This window comes from Oncorhynchus clarkii, chromosome 10, assembly GCF_045791955.1.
Source record: "Oncorhynchus clarkii lewisi isolate Uvic-CL-2024 chromosome 10, UVic_Ocla_1.0, whole genome shotgun sequence".
Taxonomy (NCBI): Eukaryota; Metazoa; Chordata; class Actinopteri; order Salmoniformes; family Salmonidae; genus Oncorhynchus; species Oncorhynchus clarkii.
The window spans coordinates 43,255,072-43,272,783 of NC_092156.1; the positions used below are offsets into that span (position 1 = coordinate 43,255,072).

The 17,712-nt window shown below is 41.9% G+C and overlaps 1 protein-coding gene across 2 annotated transcripts in view; it reads right to left on the bottom strand.

Moving 5' to 3' along the window:
* The window catches only part of LOC139418512 (sodium/calcium exchanger 1-like), a 53,157-nt gene extending 35,445 nt beyond the window's left edge, over positions 1-17,712 (bottom strand). The window contains exons 1-2 of one of the 2 annotated variants that reach the window (XM_071168036.1): positions 17,669-17,712; positions 17,323-17,368 (exon numbers count right to left, since the gene is read on the bottom strand). The gene's annotated coding sequence lies outside the window, so the exon portion shown is untranslated. The remainder of the gene's footprint in view (positions 1-17,322; positions 17,369-17,668) is intronic. The other variant, XM_071168037.1, reaches the window with a different exon arrangement.

Here is a 17,712-nt window from a genome sequence, read left to right on the forward strand (position 1 = left end):
GGAATTAACGTCAGTGGCACAGATGGAACTATTGAAGCAGAAGATACAGTAAATATTTTAAATAGAAAACATAGCCTCTATTAACTTATCGACAAGCTAACAGATTATATGTTGGATTCAAATCTCCAATTTAACCAAATATAAAAGTTAACTAATGGGATTACGCCAGTGGCACAGGTGAAACTATCCCAACAGTAGATACATCTCCTTTATAGGTTGATATTTGGTTGTCAAACAAACACAGTTCAATATTACTTTTGGAATACAGTAAATAGCCTGAAGCTTTCTTACAAAATAATGTAACATTCAACCTTAAAATGACTAACACATCCATGGCCACATTCCTAGTGTACTGTAACTATACTTGTCATCACAGGTCTGTGGAGATCTTCACAGTTGCTGTAATAATCTGTGCAGAATATCGAACGGCATTGATCATTTGTAACATGTACTTTTAATGTAATCTCAACTACAATCCAGGCCATTTGGTTCTGCTATTACATGTCGCACAGTGATAACACATTAGTCTGATATATAAATAAACAAAATATCTGACATTGTATTCGCATTTTAACTTTGCTGTGCTTTTAAAATGGTTGAAAGCACAGTGATAGACATGTGGGTGAAAATACAGATGAAGTTGGAAGTTTACATACACTTAGGTTGGAGTCATTAAAACTCATTTTTCAACCACTCCACAAACTATAGTTTTGGCAAGTCGGTTAGAGCATCTACTTTGTGCATGACACAAGTAATTTTTCCAACAATTGTTTACAGACAGATTATTTCACATATAATTTACTGTATCACAATTCCAGTGGGTCAGAAGTTTACATACACTAAGTTGACTGTGCCTTTAAACAGCTTGGAAAATTACAGAAAATGACATCATGGCTTTAGAAGCTTCTGATAGGCTAATTGACATAATTTAAGTCAATTGGAGGTGTACCTGTGGATGTATTTCAAGGCCTACCTTCAAACTCAGTGCCTCTTTGCTTTACATCATGGGAAAATTAAAAGAAATCAGCCAAGAATTCAGAAAAAATATTGTAGACCTCCACAAGTCTGGTTCATCCTTGGGAGAAATTTCCAAATGCCTGAAGGTACCACGTTCATCTGTGCAAACAATAGTACGCAAGTATAAACACCATGGGACCACGCAGCCGTCATACCTCTCAGGAAGGAGACGCGTTCTGTCTCCTAGAGATGAACGTACTTTGGTGCAAAAAGTGCAAATCAATCCCAGAACAACAGCAAAGGACCTTGTAAAGATGCTGGGGGAAACAGGAACAAAAGTATCTATATCCACAGTAAAATGAGTCCTATATCAACATAACCTGAAAGGCCACTTAGCAAGGAAGAAGCCACTGCTCCAAAACCGACATAAAAAAAGACAAACTATGGTTTGCAACTGCACATGGGAACAAAGATCGTACTTTTTGGAGAAATGTCCTATGGTCTGATGAAACAAAAAACTGTTTGGCCACCGTTATGTTTGCAGGAAAAAGGGGGAGGCTTGCAAAGCCAAAGAACACCATCCCAACCGTGAAGCATGGGGGTGACAGCATCATGTTGTGGGGGTGCTTTGCTGCAGGAAGGACTGGTGCACTTCACAAAATAGATGGCATCATGAGGGAGGACAATTATGTGGATATATTGAAGCAACATCTCAAGACATCAGTCAGGAAGTTAAAGCTTGGTCGCAAATGGGTCTTCCAAATGGACAAGCATACTTCCAAAGTTGTGGGAAATGGTTTAAGGACAAAAAAGTCAAGGTACTGGAGTGGCCATCACAAAGCCCTGACCTCAATCCTATAGAAAATTTGTGGGCAGAACTGAAAAACGTGTGCGAGCAAGGAGGCCTACAAACCTGACTCTGTTGTACCAGCTCTGTCAAGAGGAATGGGCCAAAATTCACCCAACTATTGTGGGAAGCTTGTGGAAGGCTACCTGAAACATTTGACCCAAGTTAAACAATTTAAAGGCAATGCTACCAAATACTAATTGAGTGTATCTAAACTTCTGACCCAGTGGGAATGTGATGAAAGAAATAAAAGCTGAAATAATTAATCATTCTCGCTACTTTTATTCTGGCATTTCACATCCTCGAAATAAAGTGGTGTTCCTAACTGACCTAAAACAGGGAATTGTTACTAGGATTAAATGTCAGGAATTGTGAAAAACTGAGTTTAAATGTAGTTGGCTAAGATGTATGTAAATTTCCGACTTCACCTATAGATAATAAACAAAAGTGAAATACACAACAACAAAAAACAAAAAACACTACACTCAAAAAGTTCCAAAAGAATAAAGACATTTGAAATGTCATATTATGTCTTTTTACAGTTATGTCTTTTTTACAGAAAAATAGTACAAAAGGGAAAATAAACATAAATGTGGGTTGTATTTACAATGGTGTTTCTGCTGGTTTAAATGCAAATTAATTACTTAAAAATCATACAATGTGATTTTCTGGATTTTTGTTTTAGATTCCGTCTCTCACAGTTGAAGTGTACCTATGATAAAAATGACAGACCTCTACATGCTTTGTAAGTAGGAAAACCTGCAAAATCGGCAGTGTATCAAATACTTGTTCTCCCCATTGTATATAATATGAAATAATCACTATTATTCCAAGATAATTTTTCAGCCAGAAGTGCTTTTTTTTTTTTTTTTTATTAAAATTTGACCCCCTTTTCTCCCCAATTTCGTGGTATCCAATTGTTAGTATCTTGTCTCATCGCTAAAATTCCCGTACGGGCTCGGGAGAGACAAAGGTAAAAAGCCATGCGTCCTCCGAAACACAACCCAACCTTAACACAGCACGCATCCAACCTGGAAGCCAGCCGCACCAATGTGTCGGAAGAAACACTGTGCACCTGGCGACCTGGTTAGTGTGCACTGCGCCCGGCCTGCCACAGGAGTCGCTAGTGCGACAAGGATATCCCTACCGGCCAAACCCTCCCTAACCTGGACGACGCTAGGCCAATTGTGCGTCGCCCCACAGACCTCCCGGTCACAGCCAGCTGCGACAGAGCCTGGGCGCGAACCCAGAGTCTCTGGTGGCACAGCTAGCAGCTGTCCTAGACCACTGCGCCACCCAGGAGGCCCAGAAGTGCTTTTTGAGGTTGGTTAGGTTTTGGTTTGTTTATAAAAAAATAATCACGGGTTTTCAATTTTGTTTTTTAAATAATTGTTTTAATTAAATGCACTATGCATTATGTGGGTTGAATGCTATAACAACACAGAATAAAACAATTGGTACGATGGTAGCGGCTGCCCATTACTGTTATTAATTATTAACCATAATTTATTCACTTTACTTTTTATCTTGATAAAATATTTATTTCATTCAAAAAAATCACTATTTTCTAGTTCTTCAAAGTAATAAGACATTTTTTTATGACTGCTGAATACCAAATATCAATCACTTACATGCTGACCACACTGCTCATACATGTTATTCAATTATTGCACCCACAGATGCTTGCGCACGTCAACGAGAGTCTGTGTTGCCAAGTGCTAAAATAGAATAGTCAGTTCTATTTGTGACGCTGAACACGGTGCAAGTCCTGCCTCTCCCATCTCCTTATTGGTTTATAGAAGCAGATATCCACATGCCATCTCCTCATTGGTTATACCCACATGGGTGATTGAAAGATGACTAGAAATTAATTGTCAGTGTAGAGAACCTTGTGCATTTCAGGTAAAATAACAACAAAACGTTTATATCCCAGGACAAATTAGCTAGCAACTGCAAGCTGGCTAAATTGCCATAAATGTTTAATGATTTTCGACCTGTCCACAAATTAACATAATTGGTTCAGAGTTTGTTTCGATATTTCAACCTGTGTGTCATGATCGCGTTTGGTGTGGGGTGACAAAATCAATTTGCGCGCAGCAGGTTTGGGTAAGGTGTTATATCATGTATTTTCAGGTGGAGATGCGAAGCAACATCTGCTCTCTATATCACCTCACGATCGCGCAGTGTACTCTCTTCCATAGCAGGCTAATGAAACACAGGCCGGACAAGTAGACACGCAATTGTGTTCATTTGTAGTTAATTACCACGTTTTAAGCACTAACCTATGTAGATATATTGGCCTTTTTAAAACTACAACTCCCTACTACATCGCACAGTTCAAGCTGGATCGGATTTCTCTCTAGAGAAACTGTGCGATGTGCGCGTTGAGCTCACAGAAAAAAAAACGGAACGAAATGGAATTCAAATAATTTAACTGACATCAGTCAATTTACTTGTTTAAAAAAATAAAAATAAAATACATTTCGTTTAATCGCTCAGCACTAGCCAGTGATTCATGTTTCCTTTCACTGTTTGGCATAATTTCTGTAAATACAAAACACAGAGATAAACAAGGCAGGCAAGGCAGTTTATTTCAAATATATGAGGCTTTGCTTCATGGAAGTGACAGAGCTGAGGTTTAAATCTTCCCTTCTTCATTCAGCTCATTTAAAATGGTTTCCTATTATCTACAACATGCACATTCGGATAACACAGAGGGAGGGACAAAAGAAGAAAGAGAGAACAGTGAAATGGCAGAGAGTGAGAGAATATTTTTTAAACCCCTTCCTGAGGGAAGTGGGGGGTTGAAGACTTGACTTTGAAGTCGTGGATGGGGAAGGGGAGGGGCAGGGAACCGACATCACATGCATGGCAGCAGTAAAGTGGAGAATTACACTGAACACAAAATATAAATGCAACATGCAACAATTTCAAACATTTTACTGAGTTACGGTTCATATAAAGAAATCAGTCAATTGAAATAAATTCATTAGGCCCTTATCTATGGATTTCACATGGCTGGGAATACAAATATGCATCTGTTGGTCACAAATACCTTAAAGAAAAGGTATATCAGAAAACCAGTCATATATCTGATATGACCACCATTTGCCTCATGCAGCACGACACATCTCCTTCGCATAGAGTTGATCAGACGGTTGATTGTGGCATGTGGAATGTTGTCCCACTCCTCTTCAATAGCTGTGAGAAGTTGCTGGATATTGGCGGGAACTGGAACATGCTGTCAAACATGTCGATCCAGAGCATCCAAAACATGCTCAATGAGGTGACATGCCTGGTGAGTATGCAAGAAACAGAAGAACTGGGACATTTTCAGCTTCCAGGAATTGTGTACAGATCTTCGCGACATGGGTCCGTGCATTATCCTGCTTAAACATGAGGTGATGGCGGCTGATGAATGGAAAGATAATGAGCCTCAGGATCTTGTCACCGTATCTCTGTGCATTCAAATTGGTATCAATAAAACGCAATTGTGTTCGTTGTCTGTAGCTAATGCCTGCCCATATCATAACCCCACCGCCACCCTGGGGCACTCTGTTCACAATGGTGACATCAGCAAACCGCTCACCCACACGACGCCCGGTACAGTTGAAACCAGGATTCATCCGCGAAGAGCACACTTCTCCAGCATGCCAGTGGTCATCGAAGTGAGCATTTGCCCACTGAAGTTGTTTACGATGCTGAACTGCAGTCAGGTCAAGAACCTGGTGAGGACGACGAGCACGCAGATGAGCTTCCCTGAGAAGGTTTCTGACAGTTTGTGCAGAAATACTTTGGTTGTGCAAACCAACAGTTTAATCAGCTGTCCGGGTGGTTGGACTCAGATGATCCTGCTGGTGAAGAACACGGATGTGGAGGTCCTGGGCAGGCGTGGTTACACGTAGTCTGTGGTCGTGAGGCCGGTTGGACATATTGCCAAATTCTCTAAAACAACTGTTATGCACGTGAGTGAGGACCCAAAAGCGGTTTAACAAAAACAGAGTCCTTTAATGTCAAAACACAGGTAAGACATAGATCCTCTTCAAATGTATATGATGGCAAAATAAACAACCCGCAGAGAGGGCGACAAATGAAACATAAAGTCCTTCTGATAATCACAGAAGAGTTCCCCTTCTAGCAGCAGAGGAGAATAGCTGGGTTAGAGTCCCCTTCTAGCAGCAGAGGAGAATAGCTGGGTTAGCGGCGACAGACTGCTGGTCTCTCTGGGTAGGCGCGGGTCGTAGAGGACAGAGGTACCTGATCACACGTAGCATCAGATGAACAGGCAGATTCCGACAGGACAGGACAAGGGTGAAGCAAACGAGACGATAGTTTGGTTCTGGCATGAGAAACTCAAACGAGAATCTGACAAAGACAGAAGCAGGAACAGAGAGAGAAATAGAGACCTAATCAGAGGGAAAAAAGGGAACAGGTGGGAAAAGGGTGAACGAGGTAGTTAGAGAAGATGAGGAGCAGCTGGGGGAAGGAGAGGAAGAGAAGGTAACCTATTACGACCAGCAGAGGGAGACGGAGTGAAGAGAAAGAACAGGAACAAGACATAATATGACAATACATGACAGTACCCCCCCACTCACCGAGCGCCTCCTGGCGCACTCGAGGAGGAAACCTGGCGGCAACGGAGGAAATCATCGATCAGCGAACGGTCCAGCACGTCCCGAGAGGGAACCCAACTCCTTTCCTCAGGACCGTACCCCTCCCAATCCACTAGGTACTGATGACCATGGCCCCGAGGACGCATGTCCAAAATCTTACGGACCCTGTAGATAGGTGCGCCCTCGACAAGGATGGGGGGGGGGGGGAGACGAGCGGGGGCGCGAAGAACAGGCTTAACACAGGAGACATGGAAGACCGGGTGGACGCGACGAAGATATCGCGGAAGAAGAAGTCGCACTGCGACAGGATTAATGATCTGAGAAATACGGAACGGACCAATGAACCGCGGGGTCAACTTGCGAGAAGCTGTCTTAAGGGGAAGGTTCTGAGTGGAGAGCCAAACTCTCTGACCGCGACAATATCTAGGACTCTTAGTTCTACGCTTATTAGCGGCTCTCACAGTCTGCGCCCTATAACGGCAAAGTGCAGACCTGACCCTCTTCCAGGTGCGCTCGCAACGTTGGACAAAAGCCTGAGCGGAGGGGACGCTGGACTCGGCGAACTGAGACGAGAACAGCGGAGGCTGGTACCCGAGGCTACTCTGAAAAGGAGATAGCCCGGTCGCAGACGAAGGAAGCGAGTTGTGGGCGTATTCAGCCCAGGGGAGCTGTTCTGACCAAGACGCAGGGTTACGAAAAGAAAGACTGCGTAAGATGCGACCAATAGTCTGATTGGCCCGTTCTGCTTGACCGTTAGACTGGGGGTGAAAGCCGGAAGAGAGACTGACGGAAGCCCCAATCAAACGGCAAAACTCCCTCCAAAATTGAGACGTGAATTGCGGACCCCTGTCCGAAACGACGTCTGACGGAAGGCCATGAATTCTGAAAACATTCTCGATGATGATTTGTGCCGTTTCTTTAGCAGAAGGGAGCTTAGCGAGGGGAATAAAATGAGCCGCCTTAGAGAACCTATCGACAACCGTAAGAATAACAGTCTTCCCCGCTGACGAAGGCAGTCCGGTGATAAAATCTAAGGCGATGTGAGACCACGGTCGAGAGGGAATGGGAAGCGGTCTGAGACGGCCGGCAGGAGGGGAGTTACCGGACTTAGTCTGCGCGCAGACCGAACAAGCAGCCACGAAACGACGCGTGTCATGCTCCCGAGTGGGCCACCAAAAACGCTGGCGAATGGAAGCAAGCGTACCCCGAACGCCGGGGTGGCCGGCTAACTTGGCAGAGTGAGCCCACTGAAGAACGGCCAGACGAGTAGGAACAGGAACGAAAAGAAGGTTCCTAGGACAAGCGCGCGGCGACGGAGTGTGAGTGAGTGCTTGCTTTACCTGCCTCTCAATTCCCCAGACAGTCAACCCGACAACACGCCCCTCAGGGAGAATCCCCTCGGGGTCGGTCAGATTCTTCTGTTATGCACGTGAGTGAGGACCCAAAAGCGGTTTAACAAAAACAGAGTCCTTTAATGTCAAAACACAGGTAAGACATAGATCCTCTTCAAATGTATATGATGGCAAAATAAACAACCCGCAGAGAGGGCGACAAATGAAACATAAAGTCCTTCTGATAATCACAGAAGAGTTCCCCTTCTAGCAGCAGAGGAGAATAGCTGGGTTAGAGTCCCCTTCTAGCAGCAGAGGAGAATAGCTGGGTTAGCGGCGACAGACTGCTGGTCTCTCTGGGTAGGCGCGGGTCGTAGAGGACAGAGGTACCTGATCACACGTAGCATCAGATGAACAGGCAGATTCCGACAGGACAGGACAAGGGTGAAGCAAACGAGATGATAGTTTGGTTCTGGCATGAGAAACTCAAACGAGAATCTGACAAAGACAGAAGCAGGAACAGAGAGAGAAATAGAGACCTAATCAGAGGGAAAAAAGGGAACAGGTGGGAAAAGGGTGAACGAGGTAGTTAGAGAAGATGAGGAGCAGCTGGGGGAAGGAGAGGAAGAGAGGGTAACCTAATACGACCAGCAGAGGGAGACGGAGTGAAGAGAAAGAACAGGAACAAGACATAATATGACAATACATGACAACAACGTTGGAGGCGCCTTATGGTAGAGAAATTAGCATTCAATTATCTGGCAACAGCTCTGGTGGACAATGTTGCAGTCAGCATGCCAATTGCATGATCCCTCAAAACTTGAGGTATCTGTAGCATTGTGTTGTGTGACAATACTGCACACTTTAGAGTGGCATTTTATTGTCCCGAGCACAAGGTGAACCTGTGTAATGATCATGCTGTTTAATCAGCTTCTTGATATTCCACACCTGTCAGGTGGATGGATTATCTTGGCAAATTAGAAATGATTAAGGGATGGGATGTAAACAAATCTGTGCACAAAATTTGAGAGAAATACACTTTTTGAATGAATGAAACATTTCTGTGATCTTTTATTTCAGCTTATGAAACATGGGACCAACATTTTGCAAGCCTCCCCCTTTTTCCTCCAAACATAACAATGGTCATTATGGCCAAACAGTTCTATTTTTGTTTCATCAGACCAGAGGACATTTCTCCAAAAAGCACGATCTTTGTTACCATGTGCAGTTGCAAATAGTAGTCTGGCTTTTTTATGGCAGTTTTGGAGCAGTGGCTTCTTCCTTGCTCAGCGGCCTTTTCAGGTTATGTCGATATAGGACTCATTTTACTGTGGATATAGATACTTTTGTACCTGTTTCCTCCAGCATCTTCACAAGGTCCTTTGCTGTTGTTCTGGGATTGATTTGCACTTTTCGCACCAAAGTACGTTCATCTCTAGGAGACAGAACCCGTCTCCTTCCTGAGTGGTATGACTGCTGCATGGTCCCATGATGTTTATACTTGCATACTATTGTTTGTACAGATGAACGTGGTACCTTCAGGCGTTTGGAAATTGGCTGATTTCTTTTGATTTTCCCATGATGACAAGCATCCACAGGTACACCGCCAATTGACTCAAATGATGTCAATTAGCCTATCAGAAGCTTCTAAAGCCATGACATCATTGTCTGGAATTTTCCAAGCTGTTTAAAGACACAGTCAACTTAGTGTATGTAAACTTCTGACCCACTGGAATTGTGATACAGTGAATTATAAGTGAAATAATCTGTCTGTAAACAATTGTTGGAAAAAATTACTTGTGTCATGCACAAAGTAGATGTCCTAACCGACTTGCCAAAACTATAGTTTGTTAACAAGAAATTTGTGGAGTGGTTGAAAAACGAGTTTTAATGACTCCAACCTAAGTGTATGTAAACTTCTGACTTCAACTGTACATGCCTAAACACACACATGTTGCACGCAAATTGAAAAAAACATATTTTTGCATACCAGGACACAAACAGACAGACAGACACCGAGATGACAACTCATAAATAAATACTACTGGAGTGGGATCTCAACACTGTGATACAATATTCAATGTGTTCCAATTTGAAGACTGCCACGACAGTCACATTACACAATCACATAGGCATAAGGTCTTAACCGTAATCATATTTAATTGAGTTGAGACAAACATCATTTGTAAGGCATCAAACGTGATAGAAAATGACATTTTAAATAGGTCAACGGCATTCCCCTTGAGTTGTGAAACCTGAAGTCTATGCTAGCCCAGCTCCTTGCATATTCAGTGCTGTCAAGTCCCTCTGTTTCAATATGCTGCACACTCGTCCACACACAGATTCATATTCACAGCACATGCGACACATTACCATTCAGACCATCCTAAATCATCCCAAACAGGACTTGAGGAACAGAATGAAATGGTTCCACACTAATTTCTTCTGAGGTGAATGTGCTTTTCATTTCATCGCCTGCTCCACTCAATAGTCTGAACAAACAAAATCCAACAATTACTCCACCTCTTTATCCTCAGAGAGATGTTCAGGTAAGTAAATGTGTAACAAGCAATGGAACTATGCTTGTCTACTAACCTCCATCCTCTTATCTAAAACCCTGTTCAATCAACCGGTTATCAGGTTTCCGTGATAATGAATCCAAAGCACATATTTTTGCAGCAAGAAGAAAAATAATATTTTTGACCCCGACCTCAACAGGATCAGCAATCAAATCAACATTTATTTGTTGAGTAAACATATTAGCAGATGTTAAAGCAGGTGCAGCGAAATGCTTGTGACCCCACACTGGCGGTGACAGCACTCTCCGAGGGTGTCTCAGGGGGAGTTGAGATATGCAAAAAACACATTTCCACTTCCCACATGTGTATAAAACACACTATAGTACATATATAAGCACCCACCAACATACCATAGCAGTTGTTAATGAAGCAAACAGTAAGATTAGTTCAAATTCACAACTGTTGATGTTCACCTGTCAGTGCTGCATGTCTTCTGTTGCAACATAACCCCATGTGCTCTTCTGCCTCTGATGAATGATGAATATAAGGTCAAGTGAGGCCACCCAGCAAAAGGCCACAGGTAGTTGCCTGGAAGACAGCATCTGCAGCATTTGGCATTTGCCAGCCAAAAATAACGCTACTCTTTTTTAAACTTTCAATTGGTGACATTTGCCCAGGGGCAGACACAGCAAGATTCTCCATTCCTCTCCTCTCTATGTCTCAAGTAGCAGCTGGCAGTCTTGTTGCACCCGTTCCCCATCTCCGCTTCAAGTTTTCTGTTCCACTACTTGTGTTGCCAAATAACCCCCATATGTTCTCTTCTTGGTCTTAAAACTTCTCTGTACTTTGCCAACCTATATCCACACGTCTTGCACAGCCCTTCTCCGTTACTCTTTACTCTTCACTGCTACCCCCTCCTCCTCCTCCCCCCTTCTGTTGGCAGTCAAATTTCCATTCAAGAGTCATTGACATTCACTCAGCTTTCCAGGCCCATTTCATTTCTTGAATCAGTAATTATATAATTGCATAATTACATAGAGATGAAGCCGGTGTGGGCACATCCCCAAATAGCTGAACAAAACCAGATACCATAGAAATGCATTTATATGAAGGGAAGTATTAACATTGGTAGTATGCCTTCTTACTATGGCTACAGCATCTTCTCCTTTCAAGTATCATTAAGCAAAAACACCAGACATTTCTAGCAGCAGAAACAACTTTCCTTATAATCAGTGTCATGCACAGCTGGCTGAAAAAGGTATATATCCTCTGGGTGTCTTCAGGTGTGACTTTGTGTTTTTACTTTATCTGGTGAGAAGTGTGTAGCCTGGCATTATGCTGGGCAGAGACATTCACACTGCCCACTCATGTTGAGAGAGAGAGAGAGAGAGAGGGGGAGGGAAAGAGGAGAGAGAGAAAGTGATATAGACAGCAGTGGAGGCTGCTGAGGGGAGAACGGCTCATAATAATGGCTGGAATGGAGTGCAATCCGGTTCCAAATGATTGGCACCTTTGATAAAGATGATAAAAAAAAGACTACAAAATAAATAATACAAATTATGAGCTACAGGTAATTGCCAAAAGAAAGGAAACGGCAACATAAAGTGTCTTAATAGGGCGTTGGACCACAACGAGCCACTGGAAGAGCTTCATGATAGCCAAAATAACATGATGGGATGTTAATTGCTTCATTAATTTATGAACCACACCTGTGTGGATTGTGGAAGCACATCCTTTCAATATATTGTATCCCTCATTTACTCAAGTGTTTCCTTTATTTTTGGCAGTTACCTGTATATTGTATGCCCCAAATAATTGGGAATTGTATTGTTTTTTTCACCACTGTCTTCAATACTCTAGCACCCTCCCCTTGCAAAGATAACGACACACAAATATTTTATGAGATTGGAGAACACGTTGGGAGCAATTTCAGACCATTCCTCCATACAGAATCTTTCCTTTGACTGCGGTTATGGACTGCCCTCTTCAATTCAAACTGCAGAGACAGATGGCCATTGCAAAATGTTGATTTTGTGGTCAATTAACCATTTCTTTGTGGATTTTGATTAGTGCTTGGGATTATTGTCTTGCTGGAAGATTCACTTCCGCCTCCTGGCAGAGGCAACCAGGTTTTTGGCTCAAATGTCCTAGTACTCTGTAAACTTCATGATGCCGTTGACCTTAACAAAGGGCCCCAGAACCAGTGGAAGCAAAATAGCCTCATGACATTAAATATACACCACCATAATATTTGACCCTAGTTATTTGGTTATTTTCGGCATTTGCTTCTGTTTTTCAACACCAAATCCACTGCTGGTGTACCTGGCCAAACAGCTCTATTTTCATGTCATCTGACCAAAGCGCCAGTTCCAATCCATGTGTCAGTGCCGTTTAGAAAACTCCAGGCGTTTACATTTGTTGGATGACATGAAAATAGAGCTCTTTAGCCACAAACAACAGTGGCGGATTTCTACTTTTTTGCTCGTCTTTATAAAGAGTGCCAATAATTATGGACCTGACTGTATGTTTGCATCATGAGCATTTCATCATTAAAATGTCATGTCCAATTCAAAATAGAATTCCCTCTACATACAAAACATTAATTTCCATGCAGGGAGGAGAGAAAAAAGTTGAGTTTTCCATCCTAACCTTTAACACATCTCCAGAGAGCGGGAGGTAGAGTACCGGCTGGCACATAACGTTCTAAGAACAATATGTTTCTTTGCGCTTGGTGAGAGCGTGGTTTTCCTATGGTTATTTTGAATATAACCTTCCCACAACATTCTGAGAATGGTGCAGGATACCCAGCTAACACATAATGTTCTGAGAACCATATGCTTCCCAGGTGGGAATAATTTCAGTACTTCAGCAGAATGTTTTCTGCAAGTTTCCTCATGGTTCTATACACTATCTTGTTAAATGTGTTCAGGTGTGTTGGCCGCGCCAGCTAATTGGCCACGCCTGATCTTAATAAGTGCTTGTTTCTTTTGAAATGGGGTCTGTTTGAATACACTAAAATGAACAGCTTTGCATGAGTAAAAAAAAAGAAACATGGCATGCTACAGTAGCTCAATCCTGGTGGCGCAGCGGGCTAATTCCATGGATAGAGAACAGAAGATCATAGGTTTCGAATCTCACTGACGCCGTGCCACAGTAAAAAATAAACGTGTTTGCATGATTAATGCTTAAGCAAATTCATTTCCTTGTGTCCTATCAGTGCTTGGAGTTTAAAACAGTTAAATCAAATTAAGCTAGCAGTGTTATTAAAAATCTTATTGCAACATGTTCTCAAAACATTATTTATTTACCTTCAAATAACCAATCATTTCCGTTCTCAGAACTTTAATAAAACCTCCCAGGAAAACGTTCAGGGAACCATAGTAAAACGTTCTCAGAACCTCCCTGCAACCTAAAAATGCAGGCAAAATGTTCTCTTCCGTTCTCAGAACGTTTTTAAAAAAGTTCATTTTTACGAGGGAGGGAGAGAGAGTGAGAGAAAGAGAGGGAGAGAGAGTGAGAGAAAGAGGGGGAGAGAGAGTGAGAGAAAGAGGGGGAGAGAGAGTGGGAGAAAGAGGGGGAGAGAGAGTGGGAGAAAGAGGGGGAGAGAGAGTGAGAGAAAGAGGGGGAGAGAGAGTGAGAGAAAGAGGGGCAGAGAGAGTAGGGAATTTAACATTCTCCATATGGATTCTCTTCACCGGGGTGGAGCCGAGGGACATACAACATAGTGTGCTTTTAATTTCAGGAAAATAATCGATAGCACTTCCTAGCTCTCCTACTCCTCCTGTCTTCAGTGGTTTGTGTTAATCAGCAAGATTTCACCAAACTGGTGTAGCTGTTTCTAACACGCAGAATCAGAACCATGGACAGCATCTGGAAACACCATAACAGTTATGCTGCTCCACAATGTACTGTGAAAGTGTTTTGCAGTACAGAATTTCATGTTTGAGTGGACAGTCAATGTTTGCCAGATTTAATTTGTCAAGCACCCTTATATTTTAAGAGGGTATGAGACCCTAATGTGCCATTATATCATAACAATATAACAGGTTGGTAGCTTGGTTCCAATTAGTCACTTCAAGATGTTTAGTGGTAAGGGGCTGTGTCAACATAAAAAACGATTGCATAAACATTGCAAAAGACATTTGATTTTCTCAGTCATTGTGACACACACACACACACACACACACACACACACACACCAGTCAACAAAATGTGAATAATTAACCAAGACCCTGAGGACCGTTCATCAGTTTCTGTTGAGAGATTACAACGCCTCTGCAACTTCCTTTAGTGCGTCACAAAGCCAAACACTAAACAGGAAACAGACATTAAATCTGAAATTAACATTCCTTCAGGACTAAAGAAGAAAGGATCCACAACCATGTTTGTGCATTCAGTAAAGCATCCCACGATTCACTGTGCAGACGGGATAAGTTTGCCATGTTAAATTGTAATGGTCTAGGGACTGGGGCACATGTTCTTCTATTCAATCGCCTGATTGGGGTCCTGGAAAGCTCAATAACTTTGGGATTTGATGAACACAAAACACACAACACAGTCTCTGTGCACACAAAACAGAACACATTGACCTATTCCTTTTAGCAATTTGTAAGACTGGAATGACATTTGGGAGACATTTAACAAAATGCCTCACTGAAGCACACAAAAAGCTTCTTCCACATAGCACATGTGTTTAACCCTCTCTAGAACCCCAGGTTCTGGGTGGAGCTGGGAAATCCATAATCATGATAAGAATGTGTATGTGTTTTCTTTTGGCTTCCCAATATCTGGAGCATGGATCACATGAATTGTATCTATCCACAACCTGCATTAAGATGAACTCAAACTTTTAGTGAGTTCATCAGCAGTAGCAGGGGATAGACATGCAACTTGTCACCAAGACCCCTTGCTTGAAAAAGTACACAGGGTTCGACAACACAACGCTGACAACAGACCTGACCTAAGTACATGAGAATACAAGACCCCTGGATTTACACAGGCAGCCCAGTTCTAATCTTTTTTTTCACTAATTAGTATTTTGACCAATCAGATCAGCTCTGAAAAAAGAGCTGATGTGAAAATATCTGGTGTGATTCGTCAAAAAAAATCTGAATTGGGCTGCCTTGGAAACGCAGCCGACATGACCTAACACACCAGCAGATGGTACATTTTCAGATTTCAGAGGAGATATGTCCACTGTTTTCAATAAATCCACATGCCGGATCATTGTTGTGATATTGATGTTTTTTTTTTTTTAAAGTGTGACAAACCAATCTATTTTTGACCCAATATGTGATCTTTCTTTTCAATGCACATTTTTCTCTGCGAGACATCCCTGAACCCTGGCAGTACTATTACCCACCCACATCCTGGTGAGTCGAACCGGAAAGTTATCTCTGTGGTTGTGACTTATGAACTGAGAAAGACAGTGAATCCACTACTCACAACCAATCAGATTGCAGGATTGCAGAAGCAGAACAAATATTGGTGGAATGCGCCAGCAGTCAAAGTTCATGTCTCTAACCAAACCTCAAAAAACAGCAAAGAATGGTACTAGAGCCAATCCAGCTCAATGAGGATGTTGGCGATGGACAGAATGTCTCAACTTGACAAAATAACCCTACTGTACATGTAAAAACAGACATGTTGATACATGTATCATAAGAGAGGAAACTATTTTAAATCTGATATAACATAAAGGATAATAAAATAGGACTAATGCGTTTAATAAATAAACTAAATAGGCACTAAAATGACAAAGATTAAGTCATTATGTCATTTTGATGGATTCATGTTTGTGTCATGTTTCTGAACATAATTTAACTGTTGCATCCTAAAAATAGTATTTCTAACACTATATAACACTGAACGTACTTGTTCTTGCAGGCCTTTTTGACCAAGTCCCACAGTAGCTACTGAACTCATAGGAGCACAGAGGTTAAATTACTATGGATTTGTTCAATGAGTTGCTGTCTGCCATTGCTCTTTTTCACACCAGCTCCTTAATAATAATAATAATAATAACTGAAACCTCTAGGATGGGTAGTTAATGTATCGCACTAAAACACAACTAATCGCATTTACCATCCTCCAACGCAGAAAATGAGATCAGAGATATTCAAAATGCAAAAATACAAGCAGCTGTGCATCAAAGAAAGCTCATCTCTCAGCATTCAACGTTTGTCCAGAGCCAAGCCCTACGAGAGCAGATAAAACAGGAACTGGATTCCCTTAACATGTGGTAAATAAAAATAGAACCACTAACTCAACATTAGATTATTCAGGTGAAGAGCGAAGGCATCCACAGGATTATGTAATATATGGTCTAAACATCTCAGGCCTCCATCCTCTTTTTTTCATCCTTCATAAGTATCATTAAGGGAATCTACATCACCGATGCAGCACAACACGCACGCTGATGCATTGCACTAATGAAAAAAACACATACACAGAGGTTCTCTTCTCACACCAATGCATATGTTTCATCCAGGAAACAACATGGCATACCAGCAATTCACATTGTCATTTAATGTCATTTGTTTGGTGGAAAAACACTACTTTGGATGTGCAATTTGTAGTTACAGTGTTGCTGCGGTACAATAACACTCTGGACTCAGGTATAACCTAATCTCAATGTGTTATGTAAACCATATCGACACATCTTAATAAGACAAGTATGCAACTCCTGTAGACTTTGTAGCATTACCATGACACAATCAGGAAGAGGATTTAGAACATTACACTAACACACAGGTTGACAATAAACAGGTGTGCTAACGACAGCATCAACAATTGGACACAATACTGTAGTTAAGGTACTACAAACGTTAACAAGTAAACTTCTAGGGTACAAACAAAGCGATTGACTGAGGTTATGACAAATGAGTTATTTGCCAACATTATTACTTCCATAGTTTTAATAAAAAACACACAGTATTCCATAGTCTCTTGAATAGATCAAACTCGCTGTAGAAAGAACAGTATTATCACTCACCTGAACAGCGCTCTGCCAACAGGAACTAAAAAAACTTGTCTTAACAGATCATCACCCTTACCTCTTCCGAATGGCAGGGGACAAGCAGGCTTTCTTCCTATGTGGTACTGTTGCAAGACAGGACAATGACATCAATTCTTAAAACTTGGTCGATAAGAGATACACAAAATTACACTAGCGTTCAGAATCCATATGTTTTTTTAAAGGTGCACACAATATCCTACATGAAGCTGCCTGTATCCAATCCCAACGCACCTCCTCCCAATGAGACAACGTGTTGGTTAGCTTATTGTTAAACAACCTTGTTTACCATTAAAGTGGTAGCTTATTTGCGGAATTCATATGTGCAAGGTAAAGTAATGATTCATCCATTTGGTTCGGTGCTGGTCAATAGCAATAATACTCACTTGCTGCTGCCCAATATCAGCTGCCTCCTGTCCTTCGACTCCTT